The 17040-nt window shown below is 45.0% G+C and overlaps 1 long non-coding RNA gene across 2 annotated transcripts in view; it reads left to right on the top strand.

Moving 5' to 3' along the window:
• Nucleotides 1–17040, top strand: part of LOC106562399 (elongator complex protein 4) — a 179957-nt gene that overhangs the window by 30652 nt on the left and 132265 nt on the right. For both annotated transcript variants that reach the window (XR_006762277.2, XR_006762280.2), the window contains exons 4-6: nucleotides 2008–2139; nucleotides 4403–4551; nucleotides 10198–10282. This is a non-coding gene — a long non-coding RNA (elongator complex protein 4). The remainder of the gene's footprint in view (nucleotides 1–2007; nucleotides 2140–4402; nucleotides 4552–10197; nucleotides 10283–17040) is intronic.

Raw genomic sequence — 17040 nt, 5'->3', positions numbered from 1 at the left:
TTGTAGCGTCATACCCAAGAAGACTCGGCTGTTATCGCTGCCAAAGGTGCTTCAACAAAGTACTGAGTAAAAGGTCTAAATACTTACAGTAGCACTCAAAAGTTTGGACACACCTACTCATTCAAGGATTTATTTTTAAGGGTTTATTTTTACTATTTTATACATTGTAGAATAATATTGAACTCTTTAAAACTATGAAGTAACACATATGGAATCATGTAGTAACCAAAAAAGTGTTAAACAAATCAAAATATATTTTATAATTTGTTTTTCAACAGGACAATGACCTAAGTGTTATTTGACCAAGAAGGAGAGGGATGGCGTGCTGCATCAGATGACCTGGCCTCCACAATCACCAGACCTCAACCCAATTGAGATGGTTTGGGATGAGTTGGATCACAGAGTGAAGGAAAAGCAGCCAACAGGTGCTCAGTGTATGTGGGAACTCCTTCAAGACTGTTGGAAAAGCATTTCAGGTGAAGCTGTTTGAGAGAATGCCAAGAGTGTGCAAAGCTGTCATCAAGGCAAAGGGTGGCTACTTTTGAAGAATCTCAAATATAAAATATATTTTGATTTGTTTAACACCTTTTTGGTTCTACATGATTCCATATGTGTTATTTCATAGTTTAGATGTCTTCACTATTATTCTACAATGTAGAACATTGAGTTAGTAGGTGTGTCAACTTTCAACTGGTACTGTTTGTAAATGTGATATTTCAGTTTCAAACCTGTTTTTGCTTTGTCATTATGGGGTATTGTGTGTAGATCGATTAGGAAAATAAACAATTGAATCCATTTTAGAATAAGGCTGTAACGTAACAAAATGTGGAAAAAGTGAAGGGGTCTGAATACTTTCTGAATGCACTGTAGATCCATTCATGTGTATTTTATTTTATCCCTGTTAGTTTCTGTTAAATGTTTTTTATTGTTTAACTCTGCATTGTTGGGAAATGCTCGTAAGCATGCATTTCAATGTTAAGTCTACACCAGTTGTATTCAACGCATGTGATGAATACCATTAGATTTAATTTAGATTTAGAAGCTTTGGTGTGAACTGGTCATATTGGTGGTGTTTGCAACCCTACACCATGCTTCTGGGCTCTACATTGTTTTGACCAGACTGTTGGTGTAGCCTACGTCATAGCTGTGTGTCTGATGTGTATGAATGAAGGTCAAGCTGGTGTGTGTGTGTGTGTGTGTGTGTGTGTGTGTGTGTGTGTGTGTGTGTGTTACAGTGTAGTTCATGTTAGAGGAGGTGTCTGAGGGGACTGTCTGTCTGAACTCTGAAGGGCAGGTTGCTCAGTCCTGTGTTTTCCATGTCAGTCTCTCTATCTAGCTCTCTCTGTCTCTCAATTCAATTTAAGGGCTTTATTGGCATGGGAAACATATTGTTTACATTGCCAAAGCAAGTGAAATGGATAAACAAAAGTGAAATAAACATGAACAGTAAACATTACATTCACACAAGTTCCAAAATAATACAGAATTTCAAATGTCATTATGTACAAAAGGGGAAGTAAATAAACATAAATATGGGTTGTATTCTCGCTCTCCCTCTGTCTCTATCTCTCGTTCTCTTTCACAATCTCTTTCCATCTCTCTCTCTCCACCCTCCCCCCCTCTCCGTGGCTTATTAAACCTGTCTACTCAGGTGTGTGTGTGTGTTAAACAGTCCCCCTCCTCTCAGGTTCCATCCCATTTGTAACAGACTCAGTCAGCTCTCTGAGAGCTGTGCTCTGAGACCTGTCTAGTCAGTGTCTGCTAATTGATTTAACCTCTGTGTCTCTGTCTGGAGGGACATGCCAAGGTTAATGAGAAAACAACATGACACCTCATATACACCAGCTTCCTAGTCTACTACATGACAAGGACTCTTGTTTCACATAGTAACACAACATTTATGTGTTGATTCAAATTATTTGCCATCATGCTGAATTCCACACAATACAGCTTGAAGACTGAATAAAATACAATAGTTTATAAACAATGCAATTCTGTTATCTATAGGAACTCCCTGCCCCCATCCTGGATGACATCGCCAGCCCCAAAACAGTGGAGGACCAGGCAAAGTCATGTGACCCTGAGAGTCAGGACGCCATGAAGATCGCCTGGCGCTACCAGCACCTGCCAAAAGTACAGGTAAACATGTGTGTGTAGGCAGTCAGGGCATGGGGTCACAGGTCTAGCTCTTGGTGACGATTGTCTTCACCACTAAATCCATCAGCTCCTAAACTCCTGTGTAGCCTCTCCATTCATAGCTGGTGAAGATTACTCACGCTTAGCTGCTGCTAGGTGGGCCCTGTCGACACACCCACACACACACCCTGCCTAGCCTGGGAAACCAGGGTACCTGCAGCCCATCTAATGGCACGCCACCTGCCTTAACCCTCATAACCCAGATCTGTCCCTCTGTCCCCTCTTAAATCCCTGTCTATCCCCTTACCAGGGGTGCTGGCGATACTCTTTCTTCCGCTCTAAGGAATGGTGACCCTCTCCTCCCCTCTCTCCCCTGCCCAGGCTATAATCCACATCGCTATGTGGATTAACAGCACACAGCAAGTCCCTGGAGATCTCTCTTTCTCTGTCTCACTCTGGAAACGTCTTTATCTCTGTGTCTTTCCCTCACCTCTCCCCCTTCCCCACCCTCCCAAACCAGACTTTACAAACCAAACTACCAATAAGCTCCAGCCAGAGGATTTACATCCCAAATTCACTCCCCGAGTCCCCCTCTATCCCCATTCCCCCTACATACCTCTCCTGCCAACCCTTTCCGAGTCGCCCTGTCCAATGAAGACATCAGATCAAAGGTGAGGCGGCCGGGGCGGGCCTGGAACACTAAGCGGTTCTCTCTCCCCCCCCCCGACTCGCCCATCCTGTCAGGAGAGGTGCACACCGGGGGCCCTAATCCAGATTAGTGGTAGATTTAAGAGCCCGTTTGACAATGGGGCCCCTGGCTGCTTTCACTGGGGAGAGCAGGGCTACAGAACTCTCCCTTTCACCCAGGAGAAAACATCCTCCTACTCTCCCCCAGAACCAGACACGGCTGTTTTCACTGGGGAGAGCAGGGCTACAGAACTCTCCCTTTCACCCAGGAGAAAACATCCTCCTACTCTCCCCCAGAACCAGATACGGCTGTTTTCACTGGGGAGAGCAGGGCTACAGAACTCTTCCTTTCACCCAGGAGAAAACATCCTCCTACTCTCCCCCAGAACCAGACATGGCTGTTTTCACTGGGGAGAGCAGGGCTACAGAACTCTCCCTTTCACCCAGGAGAAAACATCCTCCTACTCTCCCCCAGAACCAGACATGGCTGTTTTCACTGGGGAGAGCAGGGCTACAGAACTCTCCCTTTCACCCAGGAGAAAACATCCTCCTACTCTCCCCCAGAACCAGACACGGCTGTTTTCACTGGGGAGAGCAGGGCTACAGAACTCTCCCTTTCACCCAGGAGAAAACATCCTCCTACTCTCACCCAGAACCAGACATGGCTGTTTTCACTGGGGAGAGCAGGGCTACAGAACTCTCCCTTTCACCCAGGAGAAAACATCCTCCTACTCTCCCCCAGAACCAGACATGGCTGTTTTCACTGGGGAGAGCAGGGCTACAGAACTCTCCCTTTCACCCAGGAGAAAACATCCTCCTACTCTCCCCCAGAACCAGACATGGCTGTTTTCACTGGGGAGAGCAGGGCTACAGAACTCTCCCTTTCACCCAGGAGAAAACATCCTCCTACTCTCCCCCAGAACCAGATACGGCTGTTTTCACTGGGGAGAGCAGGGCTACAGAACTCTCCCTTTCACCCAGGAGAAAACATCCTCCTACTCTCCCCCAGAACCAGACACGGCTGTTTTCACTGGGGAGAGCAGGGCTACAGAACTCTCCCTTTCACCCAGGAGAAAACATCCTCCTACTCTCCCCCAGAACCAGACACGGCTGTTTTCACTGGGGAGAGCAGGGCTACAGAACTCTCCCTTTCACCCAGGAGAAAACATCCTCCTACTCTCCCCCAGAACCAGACATGGCTGTTTTCACTGGGGAGAGCAGGGCTACAGAACTCTCCCTTTCACCCAGGAGAAAACATCCTCCTACTCTCCCCCAGAACCAGACATGGCTGTTTTCACTGGGGAGAGCAGGGCTACAGAACTCTCCCTTTCACCCAGGAGAAAACATCCTCCTACTCTCCCCCAGAACCAGACACGGCTGTTTTCACAGCCACAAGTGGACAGTTATGTGGAGACATGATTAAGATGGGGGTTGTAGTAGTTTAACTTCTCTGCAAGTTATTTGATTAAACAGTCATTTGAAACACTTGTATGAACTATGAGCAGGTCATTCTTTTAAAGTTTGTATACTCAAATGGATAAACACGGCTTTTCTCTCAACACTAACTGTTGACCCTCAGACGGCCCTGGCGTCCTCGTCGAGGTTCGGACACTACTACGACGTCTCCAAGACAATGGACCCTGAGATCTGCCAGGCGGCCAGGTGCCACGGCTTCTACCTTCCAGAACACTCCACTGCTGTGACATCACCCACTGCCACCAGGCAGAGGTAACCCGGCAATCCCTGAACACTACCCCACCCTTACCTCTTCATGGTGCTCAGTATTATTTACACAATATATCGTGCAAATGTACTGTATGTCTAAGAGAACTTAGTCAAAACCTGAGAAGCCAACCGTACTATGACCGTGACACACACATTTAGTAGTATACTTATCACGTTCCGGAAGCATCTAAGAGACACTATTGTCATTTCTTAGAGAAGCTTTTGGATTAGGTTGGGATTAACCTACAGTTTGCCCATCCACAATTACTCTTCAATGCTTAGACAGTTACTCTAACCCCCCCACTCCCACCCCCCCATCAGATCAGGATGGTCTATTATGGTCCATTTCTGATGTTTATAACCAGCTAATAAAGCCCGTATAAAAACAGGGTCAGTCTCAAGGTAGGTAGGCTAGTAGGCTGAGATGAGACATTCAGCAGAGTAAAAGGCTTTGGTGGTGAATGTAGAGGGACCGTTTGCTGTGAATTTGTTTTGTTCAACGTTGAGTGTGCTTAGGGTTCAGAGGTCAGGCACACTATTTACATTAGAGTGAGCGGTGAGACACACAAGCGCACACACACACACACACACACGCACACAGTCAGACACTGAGTCAGACACGGTTGGCAAACAGGCCAATCTGGAGCGGAGCGGAGAAGAGGTTTTATTGAACCCCTCTGCTTTCATATCTACAAACAGACACCCTTTAACTCTGGACCATGCAGACGTGAGTGAGTGAGTGTGCCTGGCTAATTTCAGTTGACTCATATTTACTATCACTGAGCAGTGTTGAGTAAATCATTGTCATAGGAAATATTTTTTATATAGTCCTTTACGTTGTTAGACAGAATCCATCCTTCTCCTGTCGTTCTGTGGGTTAGTAATTAAGTCTGACAGTGGCATTGCCATCATAGTGGCATTGCCATCATAGTGGCACTGCACATCAGGTTCTCTGAATAGGACACTGATCTGCCAGACAACATGACAGCTGGTCAGCAGGAAACTATACCTGCACCACACACACACACACACACACACACACACACACACACACACACACACACACACACACACACACATACAGACATCCGCACACACACACATACAGACTGACACACACATACAGACACACACAGACACACACACACACATACAGACACACACACACATACAGACATCTACAGACACACATACAGACATCCACACACATACAGACATCCACACACACACACACATACAGACATCCACACACACACATACAGACACACACACACACACACACATACAGACACACACACACACATACAGACACACACACACACACACACACACATACAGACACACACACACACACATACAGACATCCACACACATACAGACATCCACACACACACATACAGACATCCACACACACACACACACACACACACACACACACACACACTACAGACACACATACAGACACACACACACATACAGACACAAACACACACATACAGACACACACATACAGACACACACACACACACATACAGACACCTACAGACACACATACAGACATCTACAGACACACATACAGACATCTACAGACACACATACAGACATCCACACACATACAGACATCCACACACACAGACACACACACATACAGACATCCACACACACACACACATACAGACATCCACACACACACATACAGACATCCACACACACACATACAGACATCCACACACACACATACAGACACACACACACAGACACACACATACAGACACACACACACACATACAGACACACACACATACAGACACACACACACACACATACAGACACACACACAAACACACACATACAGACATCCACACACATACAGACATCCACACACACACATACAGACATCCACACACACACACACACACACACACACACACACACACACACACACACACACACACATACAGGCACACACACATACAGACACACACACATACAGACACACACACACATACAGACACACACACACACAGACAGACATCTACAGACACACATACAGACATCTACAGACACACATACAGACATCTACAGACACACATACAGACATCCACACACATACAGACATCCACACACACAGACACACACACATACAGACATCCACACACACACATACAGACATCCACACACACACATACAGACATACACATACAGACACACACACACACACACACACACACACACATACAGACACACATACAGACACACACACACACACACACATACAGACATCCACACACATACAGACATCCACACACACACATACAGACATCCACACACACACATACAGACATCCACACACACACACACACACACACACACACACACACACACACACACACACACACACACAGAGAGACAGACATCCACACACACACAGACATCCACACACATACAGACATCCACACACATACAGACATCCACACACATACAGACATCCACACACATACAGACACACACATACAGACACACAAAGACATCCACACACACACACACACACACACACACACACACACACACACACACACACACACACACACACACACACACACACACACATACAGACATCCACATACAGACATACACACACATACAGACATACACACACATACAGACATCCACACACATACAGACATCCACATATATCCACACACATTGAGACAGACAGACAGACGTGGCCAAAAGTTTTGACAATGACACAAATATTAATTTCCACAAAGTCTGCTGCCTCAGTGTCTTTAGATATTTTTGTCAGATGTTACTATGGAATACTGGAGTATAATTATAAGCATTTCATAAGTGTCAAAGGCTTTTATTGACAATTACATGAAGTTGATGCAAAGAGTCAATATTTGCAGTGTTGACCCTTCTTTTTCAAGACCTCTGCAATCAGCCCTGGCATGCTGTCAATTAACTTCTGGGCCACATCCTGACTGATGGCAGCCCATTCTTGCATAATCAATGCTTGGAGTTTGTCCACCCGCCTCCTGAAGATTGTTTACAAGTTCTCAATGGGATTAAGGTCTGGGGAGTTCCCTGGCCATGGACCCAAAATATTGATGTTGTTCCCCGAGCCACTTAGTTGCCACTTTTGCCTTATGGCAAGGTGCTCCATCATGCTGGAAAATACATTGTTCGTCACCAAACTGTTCCTGGATGGTTGTGAGAAGTTGCTCTCGGAGGATGTGTTGGTACCATTCTTTATTCATGGCTGTGTTCTTAGGCAAAATTGTGAGTGAGCCCACTCCCTTGGCTGAGAAGCAACCCCACACATGAATGGTCTCAGGATGCTTTACTGTTGGCATGACACAGGACTGATGGGAGCGCTCACCTTGTCTTCTCCGGACATGCTTTTTTCCGGATGCCCCAAACAATCAGAAAGGGGATTCATCAGAGAAAATGACTTTACCCCAGTCCTCAGCAGTCCAATCCCTGTACCTTTTGCAGAATATCAGTCTGTCCCTGATGTTTTTCCTGGAGAGAAGTGGCTTCTTTGCTGCCCTTCTTTGCTGCCCAGGCCATCCTCCAAAAGTCTTCGCCTCACTGTGCGTGCAGATGCACTCACACCTGCCTGCTGCCATTCCTGAGCAAGCTCTGTACTGGTGGTGCCCCGATCCTGCAGCTGAATCAACTTTAGGAGACGGTCCTGGCGCTTGCTGGACTTTCTTGGGCGCCCTGAAGCCGCCTTCACAACAATTGAACCGCTCTCCTTGAAGTTCTTGATGATCCGATAAATGATTGATTTAGGTGCAATCTTACTGGCAGCAATATCCTTGCCTGTGAAGCCCTTTTTGTGCAAAGCAATGATGATGGCACGTGTTTCCCTGCAGGTAACCATGGTTGACAGAGGAAGAACAATGATTCCAAGCACCACCCTCCTTTTGAAGCTTCCAGTCTGTTATTCGAACTCAATCAGCATGACAGAGTGATCTCCAGCTTTGTCCTCGTCAACACTCACACCTGTGTTAACGAGAGAATTACTGACATGATGTCAGCTGGTCCTTTTGTGGTAGGGATGAAATGCAGTGGAAATGTTTTTGGGGGATTCAGTTCATTTGCATGGCAAAGAGGGACTTTGTAATTCATTGCAATTCATCTGATCCCTCTTCATAACATTCTGGAGTATATGCAAATTGCCATCCTACAAACTGAGGCAGCAGACTTCGTGAAAATGTATATTTGTGTCATTCTCAAAACTTTTGGCCACGACTGTACATACATACATACACACATACATACATACACACAGACATATACACTCTCACTCCCTAGCCTCTCCTCTTGCACGTGGCCACCACCCCATGTTGCTACCCTGGCTGTTAAATTGCTCCGTTTCACTCGCTGGCATAATTGGCAAAAATTGCTCTCTAGGTGATACAGCCCCTGTTGTTGAAGACCAAGCCTCCCCTCTCTCTCCTTTCTCCTTAGAGTGGAGGAGGAGGGAGGTAGCATTGAGCTAATGTGGCCTCCCTGAGTATGATACTAATTAGCACATGCGCTAGCCCCCGTGGCTAAGCACCTAGCCCCCAGCACCACCTGAATGGAGGGTGCCCAGTGGGGGCGGACGATGCACAATGCCCTCAAACACAATGGCCACCAAGTGGAGGAGGCCAGCCCGGGGCTGCCTCTGGCTCCATAGGGAGGGAAGGAAAGCTGCTGGAATGGTTCTGCTATGAACCCCTGCAGGGTCAGAAGGCACCATTGTTTTTGTTAATGATGAACAGTCTGAGGCAATGTGTTTGTTCTATGTGTAGCTATATGAGGAAGTGTGTACTGTGTGTGCCTGGTGTTTGTTTAGGCATACGTATATGTGCCTGCTGTCTGGCAGAAAGTGTGTGTCTGTCTGTTCCCCTGTGGATAAGAATGTTCTGTAGTTCTGTTAGCCTGTAATTGTTGGCTAGCGTAGCGACCTACTATAAGAGAGTGGTTGTTACTATAGCCAGCCTATCTTAAGGAAGGATTTCTGTGTAAAATGACGGGGTTAACTTTACCCTGGCCATGATGTTGGCACATGGTTGACTTGGTTTGTGGTTATTAGGGAGAGGCAGAGATCTATTGTGAGTGACTTGTGTCCCTTGTCAATGGTGCACATCTTACCCTTCATTAACCATTCAAACACTGTGCCCATCCAATCATAACCAGCAACCCATTAAATAACCCTTCTCTGTGTGTGTGTGTGTGTGTGTGTGTGTGTGTGTGTGTGTGTGTGTGTGTGTGTGGTGTGTGTGTGTGTGTGTGTGTGTGTGTGTGTGTGTGTGTGTGTGTGTGTGTGTGTGTGTGTGTGTGTGTGTGTGTGTCACTACACCTCGAATCGGACCCTCAGGGAGCTGACAGGCGAACAGGTTTTAATTAGATTACCTGAATAAATGAATTGAATCTCTTGATAAGGCTCCTCCATTATATTAATCTGCTCTAGTGGTCATTGTAAAGCCCTGTCATGGGGGACAAGGAGCATTTGACTTCATCTGTTGAGACTTGATACATGTCCTGCAATAACCTCATGTTCTACTTCCTCCTTCTCTCTTTCTCCTCTCCTCCTCCTTCCTTCTCTCCTTTCCTCTTCCCTCTCTTTACCTCTCCTCTTCACCCTCTCTCCAGCCCTATGCCAGAGACCTACTCCTCTCTGCTGAACAATCTCCAGGAGGTCATCCACAGGGAAGGCTTTGATGGATCTGTCCCCCAGGTAAGTACACTCACTCTCACACATCCATAGTCCTGTCACTACCCCTACACTCCCAACCCATATTACAGATATCCTCTACCCAAAGAGTTCCCCATACAGGCGTCCCAAAGACCTCCTGCCCTTACAATGACCATATATCCCAGTCCGCCCGGGCAACATTACTGTTAGCTATACTCTAACCTGCTCCTCTCTTCTGTTAGCTATACTCTAACCTGCTCTTCTCTACTGTTAGCTATACTCTAACCTGTTCCTCTCTACTGTTAGCTGTACTCTAACCTGCTCCTCTCTACTGTTAGCTATACTCTAACCTGCTCCTCTCTACTGTTAGCTATACTCTAACCTGCTCTTCTCTACTGTTAGCTATACTCTAACCTGCTCCTCTCTACTGTTAGCTATACTCTAACCTGCTCCTCTCTCCTGTTAGGTATACTCTAACCTGCTCCTCTCTCCTGTTAGATATACTCTAACCTGCTCCTCTCTACTGTTAGATATACTCTAACCTGCTCCTCTCTACTGTTAGATATACTCTAACCTGCTCCTCTCTACTGTTAGCTATACTCTAACCTGCTCCTCTCTACTGTTAGCTATACTCTAACCTGCTCCTCTCTACTGTTAGATATACTCTAACCTGCTCCTCTCTACTGTTAGATATACTCTAACCTGCTCCTCTCTACTGTTAGCTATACTCTAACCTGCTCCTCTCTACTGTTAGATATACTCTAACCTGCTCCTCTCTACTGTTAGATATACTCTAACCTGCTCCTCTCTACTGTTAGCTATACTCTAACCTGCTCCTCTCTACTGTTAGCTATACTCTAACCTGCCCCTCTCCTCTGTTAGCTGTACTCTAACCTGCTCCTCTCTACTGTTAGATATACTCTAACCTGCTCCTCTCTACTGTTAGCTATACTCTAACCTGCTCCTCTCTACTGTTAGCTATACTCTAACCTGCTCCTCTCTACTTTTAGCTGTACTCTAACCTGCTCCTCTATACTGTTAGCTATACTCTAACCTGCTCCTCTCTACTGTTAGCTATACTCTAACCTGCTCCTCTCTCCTGTTAGCTATACTCTAACCTGCTCCTCTCTCCTGTTAGCTATACTCTAACCTGCTCCTCTCTACTGTTAGCTATACTCTAACCTGCTCCTCTCTACTGTTAGCTATACTCTAACCTGCTCCTCTCTACTGTTAGCTATACTCTATCCTGCTCCTCTCTACTGTTAGCTATACTCTAACCTGCTCCTCTCTACTGTTAGCTATACTCTAACCTGCTCCTCTCTACTGTTAGCTATACTCTAACATGCTCCTCTCTCCTGTTAGCTATACTCTAACCTGCTCCTCTCTACTGTTAGCTATACTCTAACCTGCTCCTCTCTCCTGTTAGCTATACTCTAACCTGCTCCTCTCTACTGTTAGCTATACTCTAACCTGCTCCTCTCTCCTGTTAGCTATACTCTAACCTGCTCCTCTCTACTGTTAGCTATACTCTAACCTGCTCCTCTCTCCTGTTAGCTATACTCTAACCTGCTCCTCTCTACTGTTAGCTATACTCTAACCTGCTCCTCTCTACTGTTAGCTATACTCTAACCTGCTCCTCTCTACTGTTAGCTACACTCTAACCTGCTCCTCTCTCCTGTTAGCTATACTCTAACCTGCTCCTCTCTACTGTTAGCTATACTCTAACCTGCTCCTCTATACTTTTAGCTATACTCTAACCTGCTCCTCTATACTGTTAGCTATACTCTAACCTGCTCCTCTATACTGTTAGCTATACTCTAACCTGCTCCTCTCTACTGTTAGCTATACTGTAACCTTCTATACTCTAACCTACTCCTCTCTTCTTTTAGCTATTCTCTAACCTGCTCCACTCATCTGTTAGCTATACTCTAACCTGTTCCTCTCTACTGTTAGCTATACTCTAACCTGCTCCTCTCTACTGTTAGCTATACTCTAACCTGCTCCTCTCCACCGTTAGCTATACTCTAACCTGCTCCTTGCTGCTGTTATTTATACTCTAACCTTCTATACTCTAACCTGCTCCTCCCTGCTGTTAGCTATACTCTAAACTGCTCCTCACTGCTGTTTGCTATACTCAAACCTTCTATACTCTAACCTGCTCCTCTCTGCTGTTAGGTATACTCTAACCTGCTCCTCTCTACAGTTAGCGATACTCTAACTTTCTATACTCTAACATGCTCCTCTCTACTGTTAGCTATAATCTAACCTGCTCCTCTCTTCTGTTAGCTATACTCTAACCTGCTCCTCTCTACTGTTAGCTATACTCTTACCTGCTGCTCTCTTCTGTTAGCTATACTCTAACCTGCTCCTCTCTACTGTTAGATATACTCTAACCTGCTCCTCTCTACTGTTAGCTATACTCTAACCTGCTCCTCTCTACTGTTAGCTATACTCTAACCTGCTCCTCTCTGCTGTTAGATATACTCTAACCTGCTCCTCTCTACTGTTAGCTATACTCTAACCTGCTCCTCTCTACTGTTAGCTATTCTCTAACCTGCTCCTCTCTACTGTTAGCTATACTCTAACCTGCTCCTCTCTACTGTTAGCTATACTCTAACCTTCTATACTCTAACCTACTCCTCTCTTCTTTTAGCTATACTCTAACCTGCTCCACTCATCTGTTAGCTATACTCTAACCTGTTCCTCTCTACTGTTAGCTATACTCTAACCTGCTCCTCTCTACTGTTAGCTATACTCTAACCTGCTCCTCTCCACTGTTAGCTATACTCTAACCTGCTCCTCTCTACTGTTAGCTATACTCTAACCTGCTCTTCTCTACTGTTAGATATACTCTAACCTGCTCCTCTCTACTGTTAGCTATACTCTAACCTGCTCCTCTCTTCTGTTATTTATACTCTAACCTTCTATACTCTAACCTGCTCCTCCCTGCTGTTAGCTATACTCTAACCTGCTCCTCACTGCTGTTTGCTATACTCAAACCTTCTGTACTCTAACCTGCTCCTCTCCACTGTTAGCTATACTCTAACCTGCTCCTCTCTGCTGTTAGATATACTCTAACCTTCTATACTCTAACCTGCTCTTCTCTACTGTTAGCTATACTCTAACCTGCTCCTCTCCACTGTTAGCTATACTCTAACCTGCTCCTCTCTGCTGTTAGCTATACTCTAACCTGCTCCTCTCTCCTGTTAGCTATACTCTAACATGATCCTCTTTACTGTTAGATATACTCTAACCTTCTATACTCTATCCTGCTCCTCTCTACTGTTAGCTATACTCTAACCTTCTATACTCTAACCTGCTCCTCTCTGCTGTTAGATATACTCTAACCTTTTATAGTCTAACCTGCTCCTCTCTACTGTTAGCTATACTCTAACCTGCTCCTCTCCACCGTTAGCTATACTCTAACCTGCTCCTTGCAGCTGTTATTTATACTCTAACCTTCTATACTCTAACCTGCTCCTCCCTGCTGTTAGCTATACTCTAAACTGCTCCTCACTGCTGTTTGCTATACTCGAACCTTCTATACTGTAACCTGCTCCTCTCTACTGTTAACTATACTCTAACCTGCTCCTCTCTACTGTTAGCTATACTCTAACCTGCTCCTCTCTCCTGTTAGCTATACTCTAACCTGCTCCTCTCTACTGTTAGCTATACTCTAACCTGCTCCTCTCTCCTGTTAGCTATACTCTAACCTGCTCCTCTCTACTGTTAGCTATACTATAACCTGCTCCTCTCTACTGTTAGCTATACTCTAACCTGCTCCTCTCTCCTGTTAGCTATACTCTAACCTGCTCCTCTCCACTGTTATCTATACTCTAACCTGCTCCTCTCTCCTGTTAGCTATACTCTAACCTGCTCCTCTCTACTGTTAGCTATACTCTAACCTGCTCCTCTCTACTGTTAGCTATACTCTAACCTGCTCCTCTCTCCTGTTATCTATACTCTAACCTGCTCCTCTCCACTGTTATCTATACTCTAACCTGCTCCTCTCTACTGTTAGATATACTCTAACCTGCTCCTCTCTACTGTTAGATATACTCTAACCTTATATACTCTAACCTGCTCCTCTCTACTGTTAGCTATACTCTAACCTGCTTCTCTCTACTGTTAGCTATACTCTAACCTGCTCCTCTCTACTGTTAGATATACTCTAACCTTCTATACTCTAACATGCTCCTCTCTACTGTTAGCTATACTCTAACCTGCTCCTCTCTACTGTTAGATATACTATAACCTGCTCCTCTCTACTGTTAGCTATACTCTAACCTGCTCCTCTCTACTGTTAGCTATACTATAACCTGCTCCTCTCTACTTTTAGCTATACTGTAACCTGCTCCTCTCTACTGTTAGCTATACTCTAACCTGCTCCTCTCTACTGTTAGCTATACTCTAACCTGCTCCTCTCTACTGTTAGCTATACTCTAACCTGCTCCTCTCTACTGTTAGCTATACTCTAACCTGCTCCTCTCTACTGTTAGCTATACTCTAACCTGCTCCTCTCTCCTGTTAGCTATACTCTAACCTGCTCCTCTCTACTGTTAGCTATACTCTAACCTGCTCCTCTCTCCTGTTAGCTATACTCTAACCTGCTCCTCTCTACTGTTAGCTATACTCTAACCTGCTCCTCTCTACTGTTAGATATACTCTAACCTGCTCCTCTCTACTGTTAGATATACTCTAACCTGCTCCTCTCCACTGTTAGCTATACTCTAACCTGCTCCTCTCTACTGTTAGCTGTACTCTAACCTGCTACTCTCTACTGTTAGATATACTCTAACCTGCTCCTCTCTACTGTTAGGTATACTCTAACCTGCTCCTCTCTACTGTTAGCTATACTCTAACCTGCTCCTCTCTACTGTTAGCTATACTCTAACCTGTTCCTCTCTACTGTTAGCTATACTCTAACCTGCTCCTCTCTACTGTTAGATATACTCTAACCTGCTCCTCTCTACTGTTAGCTATTCTCTAACTTGCTCCTCTCTCCTGTTAGCTATACTCTAACCTGCTCCTCTCTACTGTTAGCTATACTCTAACCTGCTCCTCTCTACTGTTAGCTATATTCTAACCTGCTCCTCTCTACTGTTAGCTATATTCTAACCTGCTCCTCTCTACTGTTAGCTATACTCTAACCTGCTCCTCTCTACTGTTAGCTATATTCTAACCTGCTCCTCTCTACTGTTAGCTATACTCTAACCTGCTCCTCTCTACTGTTAGCTATACTCTAACCTGCTCCTCTCTACTGTTAGGTATACTCTAACCTGCTCCTCTCTACTGTTAGCTATACTCTAACCTGCTCCTCTCTACTGTTAGCTATACTCTAACCTGCTCCTCTCTACTGTTAGCTATACTCTAACCTGCTTCTCTCTACTGTTAGCTATACTCTAACCTGCTCCTCTCTACTGTTAGATATACTCTAACCTTCTATACTCTAACATGCTCCTCTCTACTGTTAGCTATACTCTAACCTGCTCCTCTCTACTGTTAGATATACTCTAACCTTCTATACTCTAACATGCTCCTCTCTCCTGTTAGCTATACTCTAACCTGCTCCTCTCTACTGTTAGCTATACTCTAACCTGCTCCTCTCTACTATTAGCTATACTCTAACCTGCTCCTCTCTACTTTTAGCTATACTCTAACCTGCTCCTCTCTACTGTTAGCTATACTCTAACCTGCTCCTCTCTACTGTTAGCTATACTCTAACCTGCTCCTCTCTCCTGTTAGCTATACTCTAACCTGCTACTCTCTACTGTTAGATATACTCAAACCTGCTCCTCTCTACTGTTAGCTATATTCTAACCTGCTCCTCTCTACTGTTAGCTATACACTAACCTGCTCCTCTCTACTGTTAGCTATACTCAAACCTGCTCCTCTCTACTGTTAGCTATACTCTAACCTGCTTCTCTCTACTGTTAGCTATACTCTAACCTGCTCCTCTCTACTGTTAGATATACTCTAACCTTCTATACTCTAACATGCTCCTCTCTACTGTTAGCTATACTCTAACCTGCTCCTCTCTACTGTTAGCTATACTCTAACCTGCTCCTCTCTACTGTTAGCTATACTCTAACCTGCTCCTCTCTCCTGTTAGATATACTCTAACCTGCTCCTCTCTACTGTTAGCTATACTCTAACCTGCTCCTCTCTACTGTTAGCTATACTCTAACCTGCTCCTCTCTACTGTTAGCTATACTCTAACCTGCTCCTCTCTACTGTTAGGTATACTCTAACCTGCTCCTCTCTACTGTTAGCTATACTCTAACCTGCTCCTCTCTACTGTTAGCTATACTCTAACCTGCTCCTCTCTCCTGTTAGCTATACTCTAACCTGCTCCTCTCTACTGTTAGCTATACTCTAACCTACTCCTCTCTACTGTTAGCTATACTCTAACCTGCTCCTCTCTCCTGTTAGCTATACTCTAACCTGCTCCTCTCTACTGTTAGCTATACTCTAACCTGCTCCTCTCTCCTGTTAGCTATACTCTAACCTGCTCCTCTCTACTGTTAGCTACACTCTAACCTGCTCCTCTCTCCTGTTAGCTATACTCTAACCTGCTCCTCTCTACTGTTAGCTATACTCTAACCTTCTATACTCTAACCTACTCCTCTCTTCTTTTAGCTATACTCTAACCTGCTCCACTCATCTGTTAGCTATACTCTAACCAGCTCTTCTCTACTGTTAGCTATACTATAACCTGCTCCTCTCTACTTTTAGCTATACTATAACCTGCTCCTCTCTACTTTTAGCTATACTGTAACCTGCTCCTCTCTACTGTTAGC

This window comes from Salmo salar, chromosome 26, assembly GCF_965601325.2.
Source record: "Salmo salar chromosome 26, fSalSal1, whole genome shotgun sequence".
Classification (NCBI taxonomy): Eukaryota; Metazoa; Chordata; class Actinopteri; order Salmoniformes; family Salmonidae; genus Salmo; species Salmo salar.
The sequence above is the reverse complement of the archived record's forward strand: the minus strand, read 5'-3'. Positions and strand labels throughout refer to the sequence as shown.